The sequence below is a fragment of the Pristiophorus japonicus genome, chromosome 19 (assembly GCF_044704955.1).
Source record: "Pristiophorus japonicus isolate sPriJap1 chromosome 19, sPriJap1.hap1, whole genome shotgun sequence".
NCBI classification, from domain to species: Eukaryota; Metazoa; Chordata; class Chondrichthyes; family Pristiophoridae; genus Pristiophorus; species Pristiophorus japonicus.
This window is the reverse complement of record NC_091995.1, coordinates 48,478,855-48,494,813: the sequence shown is the minus strand read 5'-3', so window position 1 is coordinate 48,494,813 and position 15,959 is coordinate 48,478,855. Positions and strand designations below refer to the sequence as shown.

Genomic DNA, 15,959 nt, shown 5'->3' with positions numbered 1-15,959 from the left:
AATTTGAAACACTGCTGCTTGACTTGCAGGGCCTGAGCCCAGCTCCGACATTGATGTCTTTGGTGATTGACAACTCATAGTATGAATTCAGGTAGCACTGGTGCCAGTACATTATGACAGTTTGATGATATGCAGACTTTGCATTGCAAGCATTTGTGCATGACCCTTTGAAAACAGGTTGCTCAACAAAATCCTTGAGATGTTGCTGTAAGAACTGCTTGCAACCAGAGGCATCAGAAGTTCATTTCATCCTCAAGTAGAAATTGACAAATGTGATGGCTGGGAATCAAACCCAGGTCAACTGCTTGGAAGGCAACCATGCTTACCACTGCACCACCATCACACAACTGAACAGCAACTTTGATAAACCGCACAGTAATCCTGCAGCTTTTTCTGAAGCCGTTTTTGTTCCTTCTGATGCAATTCGACAGATTTGATGAAATGTAACATCACATGTAATGCAAGATAGACAGATAAAAGAAAGCATCGAAGGAACCAGCTAAAAATTGCAATATTTTGGTCACAATTAAATGAATTCCAGATTCACACAATGTATGTCAAGTGTCAGCTGGGGATTCCTTCAACATTCTTCCCATCATGTCTGCCTCTGCCCTCTCAGGGAGCAATTCCCCAGAATTTAACTGGAAATGACTCACTGATGTTGTTAAAGAATTTGGGACACTGCTGCTTGACTTGCAGGACCTGAGCCCAGCTCCGACATTGATGTCTTTGGTAACTGACAGTTCATACTACGAATTCGGGTAGCACTGTCGCCCATACATTATGACAGATTGATGACACATGGACTTTGCATTGCAAGCATTTGTACATGACCCTTTGAAAACAGGTTGCTCAACAAAATCCTTGAGATGTTGCTGTAAGAACTGCTTGCAACCAGTGGCATCAGAAGTTCATTTCATCCTCAAGTAGAAATGACAAATGTGATGGCTGGGAATCATAGAAACATAGAACATAGAATCATAAAAAATAGGTGCAGGAGTAGGCCATTCGGCCCTTCTAGCCTGCACCGCCATTCAATGAGTTCATGGCTGAACATTCAACTTCAGTACCCCATTCCTGCTTTCTCGCCATACCCCTTGATCCCCCTAGTAGTAAGGACCTCATCTAACTCCTTTTTGAATATATTTAGTGAATTGGCCTCAACAACTTTCTGTGGTAGAGAATTCCACAGGTTCACCACTCTCTGGGTGAAGAAGTTCCTCCGCATCTCGGTCCTAAATGGCTTACCCCTTATCCTTAGACTGTGACCTCTGGTTCTGGACTTCCCCAACATTGGGAACATTCTTCCTGCATCTAACCTGTCTAACCCCGTCAGAATTTTATATGTTTCTATGAGGTCCCCTCTCATTCTTCTGAACTCCAGTGAATACAAGCCCAGTTGATCCAGTCTTTCTTGATAGGTCAGTCCCGCCATCCCGGGAATCAGTCTGGTGAACCTTCGCTGCACTCCCTCAATAGCAAGAATGTCCTTCCTCAGGTTAGGAGACCAAAACTGTACACAATACTCCAGGTGTGGCCTCACCAATGCCCTGTACAACTGTAGCAACACCTCCCTGCCCCTGTACTCAAATCCCCTTGCTATGAAGGCCAACATGCCATTTGCTTTCTTAACCGCCTGCTGCACCTGCATGCCAACCTTCAATGACTGATGTATCATGACACCCAGGTCTCTTTGCACCTCCCCTTTTCCTAATCTGTCACCATTCAGATAATAGTCTGTCTCTCTGTTTTTACCACCAAAGTGGATAACCTCACATTTATCCACATTATACTTCATCTGCCATGCATTTGCCCACTCACCTAACCTATCCAAGTCGCTCTGCAGCCTCACAGCATCCTCCTCGCAGCTCACACTGCCACCCAACTTAGTGTCATCCGCAAATTTGGAGATACTACATTTAATCCCCTCATCTAAATCATTAATGTACAGTGTAAACAGCTGGGGCCCCAGCACAGAACCTTGCGGTACCCCACTAGTCACTGCCTGCCATTCTGAAAAGTACCCATTTACTCCTACTCTTTGCTTCCTGTCTGACAACCAGTTCTCAATCCATGTCAGTACACTACCCCCAATCCCATGTGCTCTAACTTTGCACATCAATCTCTTGTGTGGGACCTTGTCGAACGCCTTCTGAAAGTCCAAATATACCACATCAACTGGTTCTCCCTTATCCACTCTACTGGAAACATCCTCAAAAAATTCCAGAAGATTTGTCAAGCATGATTTCCCTTTCACAAATCCATGCTGACTTGGACCTATCATGTCACCTCTTTCCAAATGCACTGCTATGACATCCTTTATAATTGATTCCATCATTTTACCCACTACCGATGTCAGGCTGACCGGTCTATAATTCCCTGTTTTCTCTCTCCCTCCTTTTTTAAAAAGTGGGGTTACATTGGCTACCCTCCACTCCATAGGAACTGATCCAGAGTCAATGGAATGTTGGAAAATGACTGTCAACGCATCCACTATTTCCAAGGCCACCTCCTTAAGTACTCTGGGATGCAGTCCATCAGGCCCTGGGGATTTATCGGCCTTCAATCCCATCAATTTCCCCAACACAATTTCCCGGCTAATAAGGATTTCCCTGAGTTCCTCCTCCTTACTAGAACCCCCGACCCCTTTTATAACCGGAAGGTTGTTCGTGTCCTCCTTCGTGAATACCGAACCAAAGTACTTGTTCAATTGGTCCGCCATTTCTTTGTTTCCCGTTATGACTTCCCCTGATTCTGACTGCAGAGGACCTATGTTTGTCTTTACTAACCTTTTTCTCTTTACATATCTATAGAAACTTTTGCAATCCGTCTTAATGTTCCCTGCAAGCTTCTTCTCAGACTCCATTTTCTCTGCCCTAATCAAACCCTTTGTCCTCCTCTGCTGAGTTCTAAATTTCTCCCAGTCCCCAGGTTCGCTGCTATTTCTGGCCAATTTGTATGCCACTTCCTTGGCTTTAATACTATCCCTGATTTCCCTTGATAGCCACGGTTGAGCCACCTTCCCTTTTTTATTTTTATGCCAGACAGGACCCATGTCAACTGCTTGGAAGGCAACCATGCTTACCACTGCACCACCATGACACAACTGAAAAGCAACTTTGATAAACCGCACAGTAATCCTGCAGCTTTTTCTGAAGCAGTTTTTGTTCCTTCTGATGCAATTCGACAGATTTGATGAAATGTAACATCACATGTAATGCAAGATAGACAGATAAAAGAAAGCATCGAAGGAACCAGCTAAAAATTGCAATATTTTGGTCACAATTAAATGAATTCCAGATTCACACAATGTATGTCAAGTGTCAGCTGGGGATTCCTTCAACATTCTTCCCATCTTGTCTGCCTCTGCCCTCTCAGGGAGCAATTCCCCAGAATTTAACTGGAAATGACTCACTGATGTTGTTAAAGAATTTGGAACACTGCTGCTTGACTTGCAGGACCTGATCCCAGCTCCGACATTGATGTCTTTGGTCACTGACAGCTCATACTACGAATTCGGGTAGCACTGTCGCCCATACATTATGACAGATTGATGACACATGGACTTTGTATTGCAAGCATTTGTACATGACCCTTTGAAAACAGGTTGCTCAACAAAATCCTTGAGATGTTGCTGTAAGAACTGCTCACAACCAGAGGATCATTTCATCCTCAAGTAGAAATGACAAATGTGATGGATGGGAATCGAACCCAGGTCAACTGCTTAGAACGCAACCATGCTTACCACTGCACCACCATCACACAACTAAAAGCAAGTTTTGATAAACCGCACAGTAATCCTGCAGCTTTTTCTGAAGCAGTTTTTGTTCCTTCTGATGCAATTCGACAGATTTGATGAAATGTAACATCACATGTAATGCAAGATAGACAGATAAAAGAAAGCATCAAAGGAACCAGCTAAAAATTGCAATATTTTGGTGACAATAAAATGAATTCCAGATTCACACAATGTATGTCAAGTGTCAAGTGGGGATTCCTTCAACATTCTTCCCATTTTGTCTGCCTCTGCCCACTCAGGGAGCAATTCCCCAGAATTTAACTGGAAATGACTCACTTATGTTGTTGAGGAATTTGAAACACTGCTGCTTGACTTGCAGGGCCTGAGCCCAGCTCCGACATTGATGTCTTTGGTGATTGACAACTCATAGTATGAATTCAGGTAGCACTGGTGCCAGTACATTATGACAGTTTGATGACACGCAGACTTTGCATTGTAAGCATTTGTGCATGACCCTTTGAAAACAGGTTGCTCAACAAAATACTTGAGATGCTGCAAGAACTGCTTGCAACCAGAGGCATCAGAAGTTCATTTCAACCTCAAGTAGAAATTGACAAATGTGATGGCTGGGAATCAAACCCAGGTCAACTGCTTGAAAGGCAACCATGCTGACCACTGCACCACCATCACACAACTGAAAAACAGCTTTGATAAACCGCACAGTAATCCTGCAGCTTTTTCTGAAGCCGTTTTTGTTCCTTCTGATGCAATTCGACAGATTTGATGAAATGTAACATCACATGTAATGCAAGATCGACAGATAAAAGAAAGCATCGAAGGAACCAGCTAAAAATTGCAATATTTTGGTCACAATTAAATGAATTCCAGATCACACAATGTATGTCAAGTGTCAGCTGGGGATTCCTTCAACATTCTTCCCATCTTGTCTGCCTCTGCCCTCTCAGGGAGCAAATCCCCAGAATTTAACTGAAAATGACTCACTGATGTTGTTAAAGAATTTGGAACACTGCTGCTTGACTAGCAGGACTTGAGCCCAGCTCCGACATTGATGTCTTTGGTCACTGACAGCTCATACTACGAATTCGGGTAGCACTGTCGCCCATACTTTATGACAGATTGATGAAACATGGACTTTGCATTGCAAGCATTTGTACATGACCCTTTGAAAACAGGTTGCTCAACAAAATCCTTGAGATGTTGCTGTAAGAACTGTTTGCAACCAGAGGATCATTTCATCCTCAAGTAAAAATGACAAATGTGATGGCTGGCAATCGAACCCAGGTCAACTGCTTGGAAGGCAACCATGCTTACCACTGCACCACCATCACACAACTGAAACGCAACTTTGATAAACCGCACAGTAATCCTGCAGCTTTTTCTGAAGCAGTTTTTGTTCCTTCTGATGCAATTCGACAGATTTGATGAAATGTAACATCACATGTAATGCAAGATAGACAGATAAAAGAAAGCATTGAAGGAACCAGCTCAAAATTGCAATATTTTGGTGACAATAAAATGAATACAAGATTCACACAATGTATGTCAAGTGTAAAGTGGGGATTCCTTCAACATTCTTCCCATTTTGTCTGCCTTGCCCACTCAGGGAGCAATTCCCCAGAATTCAACTGGAAATGAATCACTTATGTTGTTGAGGAATTTGAAACACTGCTGCTTGACTTGCAGGGCCTGAGCCCAGCTCCAACATTGATGTCTTTGGTGATTGACAACTCATAGTATGAGTTCAGGTCGCACTGGTGCCAGGACATTATGACAGTTTGATGACACGCAGACTTTGCATTGCAAGCATTTGTGCATGACCCTTTGAAAACAGGTTGCTCAACAAAATACTTGAGATGTTGCTGTAAGAACTGCTTGCAACCAGAGGCATCAGAAGTTCATTTCAACCTCAAGTAGAAATTGACAAATGTGATGGCTGGGAATCAAACCCAGGTCAACTGCTTGAAAGGCAACCATGCTGACCACTGCACCACCATCACACAACTGAAAAACAGCTTTGATAAACCGCACAGTAATCCTGCAGCTTTTTCTGAAGCCGTTTTTGTTCCTTCTGATGCAATTCGACAGATTTGATGAAATGTAACATCACATGTAATGCAAGATCGACAGATAAAAGAAAGCATCGAAGGAACCAGCTAAAAATTGCAATATTTTGGTCACAATTAAATGAATTCCAGATCACACAATGTATGTCAAGTGTCAGCTGGGGATTCCTTCAACATTCTTCCCATCTTGTCTGCCTCTGCCCTCTCAGGGAGAAAATCCCCAGAATTTAACTGGAAATGACTCACTGATGTTGTTAAAGAATTTGGAACACTGCTGCTTGACTAGCAGGACTTGAGCCCAGCTCCGACATTGATGTCTTTGGTCACTGACAGCTCATACTACGAATTCGGGTAGCACTGTCGCCCATACTTTATGACAGATTGATGAAACATGGACTTTGCATTGCAAGCATTTGTACATGACCCTTTGAAAACAGGTTGCTCAACAAAATCCTTGAGATGTTGCTGTAAGAACTGTTTGCAACCAGAGGATCATTTCATCCTCAAGTAAAAATGACAAATGTGATGGCTGGCAATCGAACACAGGTCAACTGCTTGGAAGGCAACCATGCTTACCACTGCACCACCATCACACAACTGAAACGCAACTTTGATAAACCGCACAGTAATCCTGCAGCTTTTTCTGAAGCAGTTTTTGTTCCTTCTGATGCAATTCGACAGATTTGATGAAATGTAACATCACATGTCATGCAAGATAGACAGATAAAAGAAAGCATTGAAGGAACCAGCTCAAAATTGCAATATTTTGGTGACAATAAAATGAATACAAGATTCACACAATGTATGTCAAGTGTAAAGTGGGGATTCCTTCAACATTCTTCCCATTTTGTCTGCCTTGCCCACTCAGGGAGCAATTCCCCAGAATTCAACTGGAAATGAATCACTTATGTTGTTGAGGAATTTGAAACACTGCTGCTTGACTTGCAGGGCCTGAGCCCAGCTCCAACATTGATGTCTTTGGTGATTGACAACTCATAGTATGAGTTCAGGTCGCACTGGTGCCAGGACATTATGACAGTTTGATGACACGCAGACTTTGCATTGCAAGCATTTGTGCATGACCCTTTGAAAACAGGTTGCTCAACAAAATACTTGAGATGTTGCTGTAAGAACTGCTTGCAACCAGAGGCATCAGAAGTTCATTTCAACCTCAAGTAGAAATTGACAAATGTGATGGCTGGGAATCAAACCCAGGTCAACTGCTTGAAAGGCAACCATGCTGACCACTGCACCACCATCACACAACTGAAAAACAGCTTTGATAAACCGCACAGTAATCCTGCAGCTTTTTCTGAAGCCGTTTTTGTTCCTTCTGATGCAATTCGACAGATTTGATGAAATGTAACATCACATGTAATGCAAGATCGACAGATAAAAGAAAGCATCGAAGGAACCAGCTAAAAATTGCAATATTTTGGTCACAATTAAATGAATTCCAGATCACACAATGTATGTCAAGTGTCAGCTGGGGATTCCTTCAACATTCTTCCCATCTTGTCTGCCTCTGCCCTCTCAGGGAGAAAATCCCCAGAATTTAACTGGAAATGACTCACTGATGTTGTTAAAGAATTTGGAACACTGCTGCTTGACTTGCAGGGCCTGAGCCCAGCTCCGACATTGATGTCTTTGGTGATTGACAACTCATAGTATGAATTCGGGTAGCACTGTCGCCCATACATTATGACAGTTTGATGACACGCAGACTTTGCATTGCAAGCATTTGTGCATGACCCTTTGAAAACAGGTTGCTCAACAAAATCCTTGACATGTTGCTGTAAGAACTGCTTGCAACCAGAGGATCATTTCATCCTCAAGTCGAAATGACAAATGAATGACAAATGTGATGGCTGGGAATCGAACTCAGGTCAACAGCTTGGAAAGCAACCATGCTTACCAGTGCGCCACCATCACACAACTGAAAGCAAGCTTTGATAAACCGCACAGTAATCCTGCAGCTTTTTCTGAAGCAGTTTTTGTTCCTTCTGATGCAATTCGACAGATTTGATGAAATGTAACATCACATGTAATGCAAGATAGACAGATAAAAGAAAGCATCGAAGGAACCAGCTAAAAATTGCAATATTTTGGTGACAATAAAATGAATTCCAGATTCACACAATGTATGTCAAGTGTCAGCTGGGGATTCCTTCAACATTCTTCCCATCTTGTCTACCTCTGCCCTCTCAGGGAGCAAATCCCCAGAATTTAACTGGAAATGACTCACTGATGTTGTTAAAGAATTTGGAACACTGCTGCTTGACTTGCAGGACCTGAGCCAAGCTCCGACATTGATGTCTTTGGTCACTGACAGCTCATACTACGAATTCGGGCAGCACTGTCGCCCATAAATTATGACAGATTGATGACACATGGACTTTGCATTGCAAGAATTTGTGCATGACCCTTTGAAAACAGGTTGCTCAACAAAATCATTGAGATGCTGCAAGAACTGCTTGCAACCAGAGGCATCAGAAGTTCATTTCAACCTCAAGTAGAAATTGACAAATGTGATGGTTGGGAATCGAACCCAGGTCAACTGCTTGAAAGGCAACCATGCTTACCACTGCACCACCATGACACAACTGAAAAGCAACTTTGATAAACCGCACAGTAATCCTGCAGCTTTTTCTGAAGCAGTTTTTGTTCCTTCTGATGCAATTCGACAGATTTGATTAAATGTAACATCACATGTAATGCAAGATCGACAGATAAAAGAAAGCATCGAAGGAACCAGCTAAAAATTGCAATATTTTGGTGACAAGAAAATGAATTCCAGATTCACACAATGTATGTCAAGTGTCAGCTGGGGATTCCTTCAACATTCTTCCCATCTTGTCTGCCTCTGCCCTCTCAGGGAGCAATTCCCCAGAATTTAACTGGAAATGACTCACTGATGTTGTTAAAGAATTTGGAACACTGCTGCTTGACTTGCAGGACCTGAGCCCAGCTCCGACATTGATGTCTTTGGTCACTGACAGCTCATACTACGAATTCGGGTAGCACTGTCGCCCATACATTATGACAGATTGATGAAACATGGACTTTGCATTGCAAGCATTTGTACATGACCCTTTGAAAACAGGTTGCTCAACAAAATCCTTGAGATGTTGCTGTAAGAACTGTTTGCAACCAGAGGATCATTTCATCCTCAAGTAAAAATGACAAATGTGATGGCTGGCAATCGAACCCAGGTCAACTGCTTGGAAGGCAACCATGCTTACCACTGCACCACCATCACACAACTGAAACGCAACTTTGATAAACCGCACAGTAATCCTGCAGCTTTTTCTGAAGCAGTTTTTGTTCCTTCTGATGCAATTCGACAGATTTGATGAAATGTAACATCACATGTAATGCAAGATAGACAGATAAAAGAAAGCATTGAAGGAACCAGCTCAAAATTGCAATATTTTGGTGACAATAAAATGAATACAAGATTCACACAATGTATGTCAAGTGTAAAGTGGGGATTCCTTCAACATTCTTCCCATTTTGTCTGCCTTGCCCACTCAGGGAGCAATTCCCCAGAATTCAACTGGAAATGAATCACTTATGTTGTTGAGGAATTTGAAACACTGCTGCTTGACTTGCAGGGCCTGAGCCCAGCTCCAACATTGATGTCTTTGGTGATTGACAACTCATAGTATGAGTTCAGGTCGCACTGGTGCCAGGACATTATGACAGTTTGATGACACGCAGACTTTGCATTGCAAGCATTTGTGCATGACCCTTTGAAAACAGGTTGCTCAACAAAATACTTGAGATGTTGCTGTAAGAACTGCTTGCAACCAGAGGCATCAGAAGTTCATTTCAACCTCAAGTAGAAATTGACAAATGTGATGGCTGGGAATCAAACCCAGGTCAACTGCTTGGAAGGAAACCATACTTACCACTGCAGCACCATCACACAACTGAAAAGCAACTTTGATAGACCGCACAGTAATCCTGCAGCTTTTTCTGAAGGCGTTTTTGTTCCTTCTGATGCAATTCGACAGATTTGATGAAATGTAACATCACATGTAATGCAAGATAGACAGATAAAAGAAAGCATCGAAGGAACCAGCTCAAAATTGCAATATTTTGGTCACAATTAAATGAATTCCAGATTCACACAATGTGTGTCAAGTGTCAAGTGGGGATTCCTTCAACATTCTTCCCATCTTGTCTGCCTCTGCCCTCTCAGGGAGCAAATCCCCAGAATTTAACTGGAAATGACTCACTGATGTTGTTAAAGAATTTGGAACACTGCTGCTTGACTTGCAGGGCCTGAGCCCAGCTCCGACATTGATGTCTTTGGTGATTGACAACTCATAGTATGAATTCGGTTCGCACTGTCGGCCATACATTATGACAGTTTGATGACACGCAGACTTTGCATTGCAAGCATTTGTGCATGACCCTTTGAAAACAGGTTGCTCAACAAAATCATTGAGATGCTGCAAGAACTGCTTGCAACCAGAGGCATCAGAAGTTCATTTCAACCTCAAGTAGAAATTGACAAATGTGATGGTTGGGAATCGAACCCAGGTCAACTGCTTGAAAGGCAACCATGCTTACCACTGCACCACCATGACACAACTGAAAAGCAACTTTGATAAACCGCACAGTAATCCTGCAGCTTTTTCTGAAGCAGTTTTTGTTCCTTCTGATGCAATTCGACAGATTTGATTAAATGTAACATCACATGTAATGCAAGATCGACAGATAAAAGAAAGCATCGAAGGAACCAGCTAAAAATTGCAATATTTTGGTGACAAGAAAATGAATTCCAGATTCACACAATGTATGTCAAGTGTCAGCTGGGGATTCCTTCAACATTCTTCCCATCTTGTCTGCCTCTGCCCTCTCAGGGAGCAATTCCCCAGAATTTAACTGGAAATGACTCACTGATGTTGTTAAAGAATTTGGAACACTGCTGCTTGACTTGCAGGACCTGAGCCCAGCTCCGACATTGATGTCTTTGGTCACTGACAGCTCATACTACGAATTCGGGTAGCACTGTCGCCCATACATTATGACAGATTGATGAAACATGGACTTTGCATTGCAAGCATTTGTACATGACCCTTTGAAAACAGGTTGCTCAACAAAATCCTTGAGATGTTGCTGTAAGAACTGTTTGCAACCAGAGGATCATTTCATCCTCAAGTAAAAATGACAAATGTGATGGCTGGCAATCGAACCCAGGTCAACTGCTTGGAAGGCAACCATGCTTACCACTGCACCACCATCACACAACTGAAACGCAACTTTGATAAACCGCACAGTAATCCTGCAGCTTTTTCTGAAGCAGTTTTTGTTCCTTCTGATGCAATTCGACAGATTTGATGAAATGTAACATCACATGTAATGCAAGATAGACAGATAAAAGAAAGCATTGAAGGAACCAGCTCAAAATTGCAATATTTTGGTGACAATAAAATGAATACAAGATTCACACAATGTATGTCAAGTGTAAAGTGGGGATTCCTTCAACATTCTTCCCATTTTGTCTGCCTTGCCCACTCAGGGAGCAATTCCCCAGAATTCAACTGGAAATGAATCACTTATGTTGTTGAGGAATTTGAAACACTGCTGCTTGACTTGCAGGGCCTGAGCCCAGCTCCAACATTGATGTCTTTGGTGATTGACAACTCATAGTATGAGTTCAGGTCGCACTGGTGCCAGGACATTATGACAGTTTGATGACACGCAGACTTTGCATTGCAAGCATTTGTGCATGACCCTTTGAAAACAGGTTGCTCAACAAAATACTTGAGATGTTGCTGTAAGAACTGCTTGCAACCAGAGGCATCAGAAGTTCATTTCAACCTCAAGTAGAAATTGACAAATGTGATGGCTGGGAATCAAACCCAGGTCAACTGCTTGGAAGGAAACCATACTTACCACTGCAGCACCATCACACAACTGAAAAGCAACTTTGATAGACCGCACAGTAATCCTGCAGCTTTTTCTGAAGGCGTTTTTGTTCCTTCTGATGCAATTCGACAGATTTGATGAAATGTAACATCACATGTAATGCAAGATAGACAGATAAAAGAAAGCATCGAAGGAACCAGCTCAAAATTGCAATATTTTGGTCACAATTAAATGAATTCCAGATTCACACAATGTGTGTCAAGTGTCAAGTGGGGATTCCTTCAACATTCTTCCCATCTTGTCTGCCTCTGCCCTCTCAGGGAGCAAATCCCCAGAATTTAACTGGAAATGACTCACTGATGTTGTTAAAGAATTTGGAACACTGCTGCTTGACTTGCAGGGCCTGAGCCCAGCTCCGACATTGATGTCTTTGGTGATTGACAACTCATAGTATGAATTCGGTTCGCACTGTCGGCCATACATTATGACAGTTTGATGACACGCAGACTTTGCATTGCAAGCATTTGTGCATGACCCTTTGAAAACAGGTTGCTCAACAAAATCCTTGACATGTTGCTGTAAGAACTGCTTGCAACCAGAGGATCATTTCATCCTCAAGTCGAAATGACAAATGAATGACAAATGTGATGGCTGGGAATCGAACTCAGGTCAACAGCTTGGAAAGCAACCATGCTTACCACTGCACCACCATCACACAACTGAAAGCAAGCTTTGATAAACCGCACAGTAATCGTGCAGCTTTTTCTGAAGCAGTTTTTGTTCCTTCTGATGCAATTCGACAGATTTGATGAAATGTAACATCACATGTAATGCAAGATAGACAGATAAAAGAAAGCATCGAAGGAACCAGCTAAAAATTGCAATATTTTGGTGACAATAAAATGAATTCCAGATTCACACAATGTATGTCAAGTGTCAGCTGGGGATTCCTTCAACATTCTTCCCATCTTGTCTACCTCTGCCCTCTCAGGGAGCAAATCCCCAGAATTTAACTGGAAATGACTCACTGATGTTGTTAAAGAATTTGGAACACTGCTGCTTGACTTGCAGGACCTGAGCCAAGCTCCGACATTGATGTCTTTGGTCACTGACAGCTCATACTACGAATTCGGGCAGCACTGTCGCCCATAAATTATGACAGATTGATGACACATGGACTTTGCATTGCAAGAATTTGTGCATGACCCTTTGAAAACAGGTTGCTCAACAAAATCATTGAGATGCTGCGAAAAGAACTGCTTGCATAGAAACATAGAAACATAGAAACATAGAAAATAGGTGCAGGAGTAGGCCATTCGGCCCTTCTAGCCTGCACCGCCATTCAATGAGTTCATGGCTGAACATTCAACTTCAGTATCCCATTCCTGCTTTCTCGCCATACCCGTTGATCCCCCTAGCAGTAAGGACCTCATCTAACTCCTTTTTGAATATATTTAGTGAATTGGCCTCAACAACTTTCTGTGGTAGAGAATTCCACAGGTTCACCACTCTCTGGGTGAAGAAGTTCCTCCGCATCTCGGTCCTAAATGGCTTATCCCTTATCCTTAGACTGTGACCCCTGGCTCTGGACTTCCCCAACATTGGGAACATTCTTCCTGCATCTAACCTGTCTAACCCCGTCAGAATTTTATATGTTTCTATGAGGTCCCCTCTCATTCTTCTGAACTCCAGTGAATACAAGCCCAGTTGATCCAGTCTTTCTTGATAGGTCAGTCCCGCCATCCCGGGAATCAGTCTGGTGAACCTTCGCTGCACTCCCTCAATAGCAAGAATGTCCTTCCTCAGGTTAGGAGACCAAAACTGTACACAATACTCCAGGTGTGGCCTCACCAATGCCCTGTACAACTGTAGCAACACCTCCCTGCCCCTGTACTCAAATCCCCTTGCTATGAAGGCCAACATGCCATTTGCTTTCTTAACCGCCTGCTGCACCTGCATGCCAACCTTCAATGACTGATGTACCATGACACCCAGGTCTCTTTGCACCTCCCCTTTTCCTAATCTGTCACCATTCAGATAATAGTCTGTCTCTCTGTTTTTACCACCAAAGTGGATAACCTCACATTTATCCACATTATACTTCATCTGCCATGCATTTGCCCACTCACCTAACCTATCCAAGTCGCTCTGCAGCCTCACAGCATCCTCCTCGCAGCTCACACTGCCACCCAACTTAGTGTCATCCGCAAATTTGGAGATACTACATTTAATCCCCTCATCTAAATCATTAATGTACAGTGTAAACAGCTGGGGCCCCAGCACAGAACCTTGCGGTACCCCACTAGTCACTGCCTGCCATTCTGAAAAGTACCCATTTACTCCTACTCTTTGCTTCCTGTCTGACAACCAGTTCTCAATCCATGTCAGTACACTACCCCCAATCCCATGTGCTCTAACTTTGCACATCAATCTCTTGTGTGGGACCTTGTCGAACGCCTTCTGAAAGTCCAAATATACCACATCAACTGGTTCTCCCTTATCCACTCTACTGGAAACATCCTCAAAAAATTCCAGAAGATTTGTCAAGCATGATTTCCCTTTCACAAATCCATGCTGACTTGGACCTATCATGTCACCTCTTTCCAAATGCACTGCTATGACATCCTTTATAATTGATTCCATCATTTTACCCACTACCGATGTCAGGCTGACCGGTCTATAATTCCCTGTTTTCTCTCTCCCTCCTTTTTTAAAAAGTGGGGTTACATTGGCTACCCTCCACTCCATAGGAACTGATCCAGAGTCAATGGAATGTTGGAAAATGACTGTCAACGCATCCACTATTTCCAAGGCCACCTCCTTAAGTACTCTGGGATGCAGTCCATCAGGCCCTGGGGATTTATCGGCCTTCAATCCCATCAATTTCCCCAACACAATTTCCCGGCTAATAAGGATTTCCCTCAGTTCCTCCTCCTTACTGGACCCCCCGACCCCTTTTATAACCGGAAGGTTGTTCGTGTCCTCCTTCGTGAATACCGAACCAAAGTACTTGTTCAATTGGTCCGCCATTTCTTTGTTCCCCGTTATGACTTCCCCTGATTCTGACTGCAGGGGACCTACATTTGTCTTTACTAACCTTTTTCTCTTTACATATCTATAGAAACTTTTGCAATCCGTCTTAATGTTCCCTGCAAGCTTCTTCTCATACTCCATTTTCCCTGCCCTAATCAAACCCTTTGTCCTCCTCTGCTGAGTTCTAAATTTCTCCCAGTCCCCAGGTTCGCTGCTATTTCTGGCCAATTTGTATGCCACTTCCTTGGCTTTAATACTATCCCTGATTTCCATTGATAGCCACGGTTGAGCCACCTTCCCTTTTTTATTTCTATGCCAGACAGGAATGTACAATTGTTGTAGTTCATCCATGCGGTCTCTAAATGTCTGCCATTGCCCATCCACAGTCAACCCCTTAAGTATCATTCGCCAATCCATCTCAGCCAATTCACGCCTCATACCTTCAAAGTTAGCCTTCTTTAAGTTCTGGACCATGGTCTCTGAATTAACTGTTTCATTCTCCATCCTAATGCAGAATTCCACCATATTATGGTCACTCTTCCCCAAGGGGCCTCGCACAACGAGATTGCTAATTAATCCTTTCTCATTACATAACACCCAGTCTAAGATGGCCTCCCCCCTAGTTGGTTCCTCGACATATTGGTCTAAAAAACCATCCCTTATGCACTCCAGAAAATCCTCCTCCACCGTATTGCTTCCAGTTTGGTTAGCCCAATCTATGTGCATATTAAAGTCACCCATTATAACTGCTGCACCTTTATTGCACGCACCCCTAATTTCCTGTTTGATGCCCTCCCCAACATCACTACTACTGTTTGGAGGTCTGTACACAACTCCCACTAACGTTTTTTGCCCTTTGGTGTTCTGCAGCTCCACCCATATAGATTCCACATCATCCAAGCTAATGTCCTTCCTAACTATTGCCTTAATCTCTTCCTTAACCAGCAATGCTACCCCACCTCCTTTTCCTTTTATTCTATCCTTCCTGAATGTTGAATACCCCTGGATGTTGAGTTCCCAGCCCTGCTCATCCTGGAGCCACGTCTCCGTAATCCCAATCACATCATATTTGTTAACATCTATTTGCACAGTTAATTCATCCACCTTATTGCGGATACTCCTTGCATTAAGACACAAAGCCTTTAGGCTTGTTTTTTTAACACCCTCTGTCCTTTTAGAATTTTGCTGTACAATGGCCCTTTTTGTTCTTTGCCTTGGGTTTC

At 43.0% G+C, this 15,959-nt stretch overlaps 10 non-coding genes across 10 annotated transcripts; all 10 read right to left on the bottom strand.

The window, feature by feature from the left end:
- Positions 1-271: 271 nt before the first annotated feature.
- On the bottom strand, positions 272-343 carry trnag-ucc (transfer RNA glycine (anticodon UCC)). The gene has a single exon. It is a non-coding gene; the product is annotated as a tRNA-Gly (tRNA).
- A 3,347-nt stretch (positions 344-3,690) lies between these two features.
- Positions 3,691-3,762, bottom strand: trnar-ucu (transfer RNA arginine (anticodon UCU)). Its single transcript has one exon. It is a non-coding gene; the product is annotated as a tRNA-Arg (tRNA).
- A 595-nt stretch (positions 3,763-4,357) lies between these two features.
- On the bottom strand, positions 4,358-4,429 carry trnae-uuc (transfer RNA glutamic acid (anticodon UUC)). The gene has a single exon. It is a non-coding gene; the product is annotated as a tRNA-Glu (tRNA).
- A 587-nt stretch (positions 4,430-5,016) lies between these two features.
- trnag-ucc (transfer RNA glycine (anticodon UCC)) lies at positions 5,017-5,088 on the bottom strand. Its single transcript has one exon. It is a non-coding gene; the product is annotated as a tRNA-Gly (tRNA).
- Positions 5,089-5,685: 597 nt separating this feature from the next.
- trnae-uuc (transfer RNA glutamic acid (anticodon UUC)) lies at positions 5,686-5,757 on the bottom strand. Its single transcript has one exon. It is a non-coding gene; the product is annotated as a tRNA-Glu (tRNA).
- A 1,256-nt stretch (positions 5,758-7,013) lies between these two features.
- On the bottom strand, positions 7,014-7,085 carry trnae-uuc (transfer RNA glutamic acid (anticodon UUC)). Its single transcript has one exon. It is a non-coding gene; the product is annotated as a tRNA-Glu (tRNA).
- Positions 7,086-8,350: 1,265 nt separating this feature from the next.
- On the bottom strand, positions 8,351-8,422 carry trnae-uuc (transfer RNA glutamic acid (anticodon UUC)). The gene has a single exon. It is a non-coding gene; the product is annotated as a tRNA-Glu (tRNA).
- A 588-nt stretch (positions 8,423-9,010) lies between these two features.
- trnag-ucc (transfer RNA glycine (anticodon UCC)) lies at positions 9,011-9,082 on the bottom strand. The gene has a single exon. It is a non-coding gene; the product is annotated as a tRNA-Gly (tRNA).
- A 1,264-nt stretch (positions 9,083-10,346) lies between these two features.
- On the bottom strand, positions 10,347-10,418 carry trnae-uuc (transfer RNA glutamic acid (anticodon UUC)). The gene has a single exon. It is a non-coding gene; the product is annotated as a tRNA-Glu (tRNA).
- Positions 10,419-11,006: 588 nt separating this feature from the next.
- On the bottom strand, positions 11,007-11,078 carry trnag-ucc (transfer RNA glycine (anticodon UCC)). The gene has a single exon. It is a non-coding gene; the product is annotated as a tRNA-Gly (tRNA).
- Positions 11,079-15,959: the final 4,881 nt, after the last annotated feature.